This window comes from Hyalella azteca, unplaced genomic scaffold (assembly GCF_000764305.2).
Source record: "Hyalella azteca isolate HAZT.00-mixed unplaced genomic scaffold, Hazt_2.0.2 contig13444, whole genome shotgun sequence".
Taxonomy (NCBI): domain Eukaryota; kingdom Metazoa; phylum Arthropoda; class Malacostraca; order Amphipoda; family Hyalellidae; genus Hyalella; species Hyalella azteca.
Genome location: NW_025943367.1, coordinates 139704 through 149258, shown reverse-complemented (window position 1 = coordinate 149258; position 9555 = coordinate 139704). Strand labels below are relative to the sequence as shown.

At 38.3% G+C, this 9555-nt stretch overlaps 1 long non-coding RNA gene across 1 annotated transcript; it reads left to right on the top strand.

Annotated features, from left to right (window-relative positions):
- The first annotated feature begins 640 nt into the window (after positions 1-640).
- Positions 641-7910, top strand: LOC125178880. The gene is made up of 3 exons (XR_007157054.1): positions 641-830; positions 6625-6696; positions 7853-7910. It is a non-coding gene; the product is annotated as an uncharacterized LOC125178880 (long non-coding RNA).
- Positions 7911-9555: the final 1645 nt, after the last annotated feature.

Below are 9555 nucleotides of genomic sequence, written 5' to 3'. Positions count from 1 at the left end.
CCTTTACTCTCCTCCGCCAAACACAATTAGAGGGCTTCAGTGCGTCATTTTTGACGTGTTAGCTCCCTTACTTTAGCCTTGGAAGTGCTCCAGATGCTGCCTCTACAACCTCAAAGATGTGCCCAGCAAAACTGCTGCTGCAAAACTAACCACCAACTCAATTTAGCTCACAATTTTCTCCCGTACTTGCCAAGCACTCACGACTTATTAAATCGCTTGTACTCAACTCAAAAACTCTTGGCTGACTCTTGGCGACTCAAAAACTCTTGGCTGACTCTTGGCGACTCAATAACATCTTGGCTGATTTAATAGCATGCGGTAACGCCAATATATAGAAAGATTGGCTATTGTCAGAACTACGAAATAATTTTTCCGATATTAAAAATTATCGTGTTCATTTTGAACGTGAAGTTTGAGTTCACCATTGCTCACTCCTAATTGTAAAAGAATTTTTTATAAAGTTTTCTTTAAAAAATATGACAAAATGCATTGTTATGAATGTCCCGTATATTCCTAAATGTTTATCGTAATTTTTTTTGTAACATACTTCATTCCTCAATCATTTAATTTCACGAGACAACGTATGAAATATTCATGTAAACTCTTTTCAATTGCATAATGCAGGACAAAATATTCCAAGAATTTCAAAAGAAGCGGAAGAAGAGAATGAAGTGCACGCAGAAAAGCCGAGGGAGTTCAATAAAATGGAAGACGGTCGTAAACTCGCAGCGAGGCCTGCCCTCGGTCTCCATGTGAGGGGAGGTGCCGAGGGGAACTATACCTTCGCGACCAACACTGGCAACTGCCATCGAATTTCAAAGAGACTAAAGGTGAGTTCATGCATAAACTACATCAGGACAGTGAGTGAGTGCAGGTAAATAAAGTAGCATTCTTGTCGCGCTATAGTTATTTTTCTGCGTTATTTGCGAAGACTTTCACTGAATTCATCTCATTATTAATGCCCAAATTTTGAAGAATATCTTCAACCTTTCGCAAGAAATTACCACCATTTTAAAAACATAATTTGTGAATCATATAACAATTATTGCATCGAATCAGCAATATGAGATTTCCATTTTTAGTCGAAACACCTACCGCCTTAAAATGATTAATTTTACGATCTCTAATACCAAGAAGCAATTGATTGTTATGACCGCCCATACATCGCTGCTTATACCGACTTAATCCTTCATTCAAATGGGAAAAATTTGTCATTAGTAAACCAAGTCGGAGCTATGAAGAGCTTATCCTAAAAGATAAACTCGTGCATAAACTTGACGCCTCATCAGGGCATCAAGAGACGCTGACTTGCATGGGGGTCTCGATGGCCGCATTTTACCCTAAGTTTACGCAGGCTAATATTCTAGCTACTACTTCTATAGGTAGGAATAACACTGATGGCGGTTAAAGCATCGCTATTTGTATCAGTAAGCAAAATTCGATACTGATAAATTGTTTGGTTTTGCTCGTCTTGCGTGGCACACGAGACGCGCTCGTCTGGAAGCGCTGATATACTAGCACGAGTGTCTGTCTTGGAGCAGGAAAGCTTTCCGCTTTGAAAACAAAGCTTTAAACGCGCGAGGGAAAATTGGGTATTATGCTCGGAATTTTGTGACCTTTGTGTGTTCATTGGGTCTTTTTTTCAATTCACTTTGTATTTATGCTTATATTAAAGAAATGTCTTAATTTATGAAATGGTTTAAACAGGTACAAATTCAATTAGTGTTATTTAAATACGTATTACCATTTACTATGAAATGTACAGTTAACACCACGCACTCTCAACAACAAAAATATCAAACCAACTACAAACTTTTAAAATATTTTTAAGAGATTACAATTTTCCTTTTGACAAAAATCCAAATATTCGAGATACCCAAGCCGACTGCCGGCTCGATAAGACTTGAGTGTACGCTAGGCTCAGGTATTTTCATTTGGAAACTTGGCGACGCGGTGAATGAGAAGAAGCCTCTGAACTATGCAAATGCATTCGGCAATGGTGCTCGTGAGCCGCAGAAATTTTGGTCCCATTCAAAAGTTGCTGTAACGAAGGATGCGCGGCCGCCGCCTCGACTATTAATTCGCGAGTCACGGAGCGTAAAAGAGCCAATATTGGACGGGTTCTGAAGCTGACGGTGGCGATATAAGCATACTTGGCAGGTGCTTTTTTGCGGCGAGATCGCGGCCATCATTGCCTCTGAGAAATCGCAGGACAATGGTGTGACAATTCTGCGACAGCCATGTGTAGTTTCAAATAAATTGCTGTCCGGAGTGGCTATGCTCTTTAAATTTATACGACTGTCGTTTCGAATTTACGGTACTGTTTCTAATTAAGTAATTTTGTAATAATTTTTTCAATTCACTGATCATTGAAAAAATATAGAGTCATGAAAGGGGATTTTTTATTGAAGTGATTAGAATATGCAGAAATGATTCGGTAATTGATGGTGTTAAAATACACCGAGGCTAATTCATTACTTTTCGGTGAAACAGACTTGGATATTTTTCGGGCTTCGATATAATTCTGCAGCAATAGCATGAAATATCTGTTTTTGAAACAAAACGAGTTGAAGCAGTTGTGAAACAAATAGACGAAAAAATCGTCGTAACAGCAACAGATGCAGCAGCTTAAACAGCACCAGCAAGATCTGGATTATTTACGTTTTAGAAGTAGCAGCAACTGCACAAAAAGTAGCTGGAGTTGCTGCTTAATCAGCGCCAGAACAACATTAGCAGGCATAGAAATGCATCACCAAAATATGCACTAGCAGCAACAGCAGCTGGGGCTAAAGCAGCAGCAGCCAGGACCGCAGCAGCAGCAGCCAGGACCGCAGCAGCAGCAGCAGCCGAGGCCGCAGCAGCAGAGAAAAGCGAGCTCATTCAAATGAGGCCATAGATCTCTTTGCCCTCCTTTAAGTGGGCCTGGGAGGCTCACGACGCCCGTTATTATTGCAGTGCCTCGCTCCTCTTCTTACTGCGCCTCTTGCGCATGCGAAGCTTCTTTGGATTTATGGGACCCTTTTCTGCACGAGTCAAGTTCTGCCCTGCGACCACACCGCTACGTTGTTCAATTCTCCAACTTAAATAGCCTTACATAGCCTCATTTTGCTTAAATAACTTAACATTTTTAAGTAAATATCGTTGGATGTTTATTAATATATCATTTTATTCATCCATATTAATTTGTCGTATTATACTTCCGATTTGGTTTTATTTAGCCTGATTTATTTCCTCGAATTTCATTGGATATTGAATCCATTTTGAGCAAATTTAAAATATATTGCCCACATCGTTATTCATTGTTAGTTTTCTGCACTACAAACTGTTTTTTTTTATATGAATGTCGGTTTTTGTTTAAAAATTCCGTAAATTCGTTGAAAACGATCAAGTAAAATGCTCCTACTTCCATTAATTAGTATTTGAACATAAATATTTTATTCGTCAGAACTATCAGGAACCATCTTCTTGAAAGTCAGTTTCTGAGAGCTACGTTGATTCCAACATGTCTATTGCCAAAACATTCCATGCAATCCTATAACTGGGTGCTATCCCATTAATCATTCTAGATGGCAATACAGTGAGTAGAAATTGCTATCCGATGCATGAATATATTTTTCATTGCAGACAGAATGTACGAGGTTCTTAAGTAATCCCCATGAGATAGGAAGTTCCTGACGATCCTTCCCCTCGCCCCCGTCATTTGGCTCTAAGTGTCGGCCATTACAAAGCGAAATGAGTTAAGAAAATTGGATGCTGCGCTACGCCACTCCGGGGAGACGGCCAAGAAAAGCGTCTGGAGAAGCCGTCGCTTTTCAAGGCCTACTTTCCTACAATTGTGGGTCCCAAAGCTGCCGGACAAATGGCTTTCTGAAGCACGCTAATAGCCTCCTGATTTCCAACTTTAGGATTCCATCTATTGAATTAAGGGCATTTTTGTCGGGACTCTGGTCCGAATTGAGGCCTGATGGCCGCGGTCTCGGGAGCCATCGTCTCGAGATGGCGCTTTCGAGTCTTCTTTGGATCGAGACACTGGCAATAAATCCAACAAATGGAAATCTTAGAGACCATTGCTGTTGCAATTACAGCAATGTCCTTCTAGAAACAGCCTATTTCTTGCAGCGTCTGTAATCTGATCTTGACTTCACTTCTTGGTCTTAGTGTCCAAATTCCTAGTGGAGCGATAAAATGATGACGTGCTATTCCACAATTTTTTGAAAATATTTGAAATTACCTCATTTAACACTACATGTAACAACGATTTTACTTCATGTTCAAGGATTGCAGGTCATGCCAAGCACTCACTCAATTTCCAAAAAAAAAAAAGTTGCCTCGTCAGCTTGTCGAAAATTTGAAAATTACTTTTTAAAAGAATGTACGTACGCATAGAAATTTTTGCGCTAACGTCAAATGTAGACCAGCTTTATCGGCCTTTTCTTCAGATAACTTTGGAATGCAGAAATTGATTTAGGTGGTATCAACAACAAATTTCCTTTTTAATTTATTTTCGCATAGAAAATGGATTAAAACAAACAAATATGAGCGGGATACTGGCGAGCACTGAATGTCTTACAGACAATAAAATTCTTCTCTCGGCTTTCTTTATTACATAATGCTATGGTTCACAACATCTGCGAGGATAACAAGTGAACCAAATTTTAACCATAAAATAAAACTCATTTCGATTCATTTCATTTCAGAACAGGTTATCTGTTGAAAGTTTGTCTGTTTGTTAAGTTCTGTGTGTAAAATTTAATGGGTAGACTTCGATATTCAATGTTCGGGAGATGGACTCGCAAAGTCATGCGTCTGATCGAGCAGGTTTAGAAATTCACGTCTTCTTCTCTCGTCTTGGTGACGACACCGAAATGCGCTTAGGAAGAGACTGGCGACGCCGATGTTGCAAAACATTTAAATAAATTCCACGAATTTATTGTTTGTGAGTAGGGAAGGCATGGAACATTTTCGTTTATGCAATGAATTGTGTAAAATAATGTAAAATAATCGTTATGGTTATTACCACTTATCAAGCGTTTTTAATAAATATGAAAAATAAAATAAATTGAATAGTTCAGATATAAATAAAATATTACAATCTTTGTAGTTGCAATCGCATCACAATGGTTTAAGAACAATTTCATCGCGTGCCCTCGGATGTCGCCATTATTATCAGCATTATTTGAGGTACGAAACAATGACGACATCATATAAACGACAAAATATTTAAATTGAAAAATATTCAAGTGATGAAATGGCATAAGAAAAAATTTCTAAATATGGCCCGATAATCAATTGCTTAAGTGAGATGTGATCAAAGTTATAGGTTTCTTATTACAGCCCGCCTGTCTCATGTCTCGCCCCAAAGCGCGGCTTGAAAAACGACTGGGATCTCGAAAGAGGTTCAGCCGCGAACCATCAATATTTGGTACATCGCTGGCACCGAGGGAGAAGGAGAGAGCGGGAAAGAGAGAGCCTGGGCTTTAGTGCCAGTCGTTTGAGCGCTGAAATGGAGAAATGTCTCGGACTTAGTTTCGCTACACAACCTGCTCGCTATATATTTTAAAGCAATCCAAGAAAGTGCGATTGAAATACCACCACCCAGCCGATGCATTCCGCCACTCAGGACTCGGTAGCTATGGCTCGTGCAGCCAACTTGAGGGGGAAATGAGGCAGTGTTTTGCTGGCCGCACAGCCGGTTTAATTAGGTCGGCAAGTGGCCAGTTTATTTTGTATTCATATATCTTGTTTGGCGCTCGAAGGGATTTGTTTTGCTGGAGGAGATTTCATTATTCGTGGGCTTGCGGCAGCGGCTACAACAGAAGCATCATATACTTGCGGCGAGTCTGTATAGCCTTTAAAGGACATTCCATTATTAGTGGCAAGGAATATTTTACGGAACTGCAGTAATATCCTACTTGTGGCAAGTCGGCAGCCTGCATGTAAAATTCCTCTGTTAGTGGCAAGGAATATTTAACGGAACTGCTAGAGCATCATACCTGTGGCGGTCCTGCAATCTTTATGACACATTCCTCTGTTAGTGGCAAGTAATATTTAACGGAACTGTAGTAACACCGTGCTATTGGCAAGTTTGCAGCCTCTAAAGGACATTCCTCTGTTAGTAACAAAGAATATTTATCGGAACCTTGCCATGCTCTTGCCTTCTTGAGAAAGATGTGGTAGTATCCATAGCATGTATTTCGGACGTCGCACTCCCAGAACACGTATAAGCTCGAGCACACGCATCAATTTTCTTTCAGTAACGCCGGCACAGCAGCAGGAGAAATTTCATGCCCTTAATCGGATTGAAACAAACCGAGTTTTTTTTATGAACCCACGATATCATGAACTTAGAATCAAGAAGGATTTCCAAGACTCGTCCCCACTTCTTCACTAAATGAGCTCCTGAAACATTTTTACCACAATGTTAATGTTGATATTGAATTCCAGCTGCCACAAATAAATTGCTATTTTGATCATGACTACAGTTAATTTGTGAATTTTTTTCATTTTTACCACATTCAATTGCTTGTACTATTAGTTAAAAGGAGAAACACTTTCAGCTAGAAATTTTGGTCTTTATTGATGTGTTCTTTGACTACTCCGTGTAACGTATTATCTTTTTTTCAGGCTCAGTAAAATGGCTTTATACGGAGAAGAAACAACTACATGCCGTCAGTGATTGGTAATTGAACGCGATAGGTAAATAAATCTAGTGATTATCACAATCAAAAGGAATTTATTCTGAAATAAAGAGGTTTAAGAACAGCGTCAAGAATAATTTCGTGCCCTAGATTTCTAATAGTCTAGAGGGGTTAATGGTATTACTGTTCCATTGTGGCAATTCCTTTATTGATAGAAGCGTGATTAGCAGGGGATCGCTTCCCATATTTTCAATCAGAATTTTTTTCAAGTTTATTAAGCTACGAAAATTCTATAATTCTAACCTTGTACTTTGTTGTTTTAGTTTTCAACTAAATACCGTAGAAATATTCTACTCTTGAATGAACTAATACAAGATTCTGTCTGTATCATCCTACCTATAAGGTTCCAATGAAACTAAATTTAATTTAAATTCATCACTAACCAAATTAATGAAATTATTTATCAAACAGTTAAGATATTACAAACAGAGTTTCTGCACTGCAGAATGCTTTTATTTAATATGAATGTCGACTGTTGTTTGTAGAACGTATTGTAAATTCGTTAAGAAACGAGCAAGTAAAATGCTTTTACTTCCGTTCGTTCTTCAATCATCCAACTTAAATAGCTTGACATATAGCCTCATTTCGCTTAAGTAACTTGGCACTTATAAGTAAATCTCATTGGATGTTTATTATTGTCTTTCTATGAATTCATATCAATTTGTCGTATTATACTTCCGATTTGGTTCTATTCAGCCTGATTCCTTTCCTCGTACCTAAATAAAATATAATTAATATCTATATATTTTCCGTATATTTAGTTTCCGGGGATTAAATTTCCACGGCCGAGATAAATAAATAATTTTTTCATTACGTTTTTTCTTTACCAATTAACAAATTATTATTTCAGTAACTTAATTTCATCACATTTCTTTCATACCCAAAAAAAAACATTTATTTCATTAAATTTTTTTCTTTGCCAATTAGGTAACAGATTCTTACTTAAATAACTTTATTCTCTAACGACGAAGTAAATACTAACTTGTAAAAATTTTTCATTATTGGTGGTAAAGGTGGATTTCAACAAATTCCTCTGCCAATCCCAACCCTTGATTTCATTAAATTCCATTGATAAACAGCATAGAATACCTAATTTCCTAAAGTTTCTATTCTAATTCAGAGATAAACCCTGACTTCATTAAATTTTCTGACAGGGTATCTGGTTCACCTGGATTTGTGTGGGCCCAAACGGCCCCAAGAGGCCCGGTACACTCTCGCGCAAAGCAGGCCTCTCAAAACAGGCGCCTCGTCCTCTCCTGCGATCGATGCAAGGCGTTCGGGGAGCGCCGAGTGTTCTTCCTAAATTTATACGATGCTTTGCGAGGCTTCAAGAATACTACCTCTGCATCGTCGATACTTTGCTGAAACTTGGATAAGTTCATGAGTTTCATTTTTATTATTCACTCAATATTATTCATTTTTATATACGATGAATTATTATTCTTAAAGAACATTATTCTCATAAGAACATTCTCATAATCAGCGATACTTCTCCCATCGTTCTCAAGTTGCGTTTTTTGTGTTTTAAAACTGTATTATTGGACTTTGAAGTACTGTGAATAGGAACACTTCGATAATATATTTACTCCAGTCAAATGACGCTATATATGAGCTCTCAAGTTAGAAAGTTCTTAAGAAGTCCCTCAATTATGTAATATGGCTATATATAGCAATACCATGGAAGGCTTTAATTCGCTGCTAGCGTACAGTGTTTGTTCCATGGGCTCATAAGCACACGCAGCCTTATTTTCAAACAGAGCTCTTTTCTATGCAGAGCTCAGCAAATGTACCGTAATTTCACACATTGCGCAGTTAAAACTTCATGTAACTTTGGAATTTGAGTGATGTAAATGTAGAACGTGAATCAAAACAAGGCTTCTATAGAATACTCAATCATCCGTACAGTATGTTTTGATCCAATTTGAAAAGTCTAGCTGGGGTTTGAATTTCCTCCGTATAGCCACCGGTAATGTTTCTCTGAAGAGTTTCAGCTTATTTTTTGTTAAAATATTTTAAATGCATAGTTTTCTCGTGCGGGTGCGATGTAATATGAAATTCGTTTAGATCCGCATAAATAGCGAATGGATTGTTCGCTCATTGTTACATTTCACGTAATGAAATTGTCTTTTTTCATAACCATTTTATTAACGTTGCAATTTTTAATGATTAAAAGGTTTAATGTAAATCGAAAAAATCTAATTCGGGTATGAGATGAAAAAAAAACATATTTTTCCAGTAGGTTTTTAATTGTTCTTAATTAATAGGAAACGTTTACAAGCGTTTATATGAGCCGACTGAGAAGTGAAATAGGTAAGTGAACGCATCTTGAGCATTGAAACGCACTATAAGTATTTGTATTTTTCCAAGAACAGATTGGTATAAGTCTAACAACATGTGTAATGTTGAAATAAAGTTGAAGAAGCAGTTAATATAAGTTGAAGAAAATAAAGACAGCTGCTTCCTTAAACTGGGACACAACACGTGTGTGGCAGCATCCTCGCAAGAATGAGACTCATTACCACTGCGCATGCGCATACCAAATCAGAAGAATTTTAGGATTTTCATACTGGCATCTTCAAAAAGCAGAATATCTCCGTTATTCGTGAAGTTTTTAGCTCGCTGTGTCGGCTGGCACGACAGCAACCAAATTTAAGACGCACCTTCATTCATGAGGAGACAAAAACAACGCACAAAGACCTAAGGAAAGTCGTAATTTGAGTGGCAAAATGCAAGCGTGGTCGTGAGTGGTGTCCAAAAAATTGGGAGGAGCGAGAAAATGGAGCTGGGCTGCGTGCGCAGCCTACCGGGCGCTGCCAGACGTAGGAGCGAGTCGCTGCCAGACGTAGGAGCGGGTCGC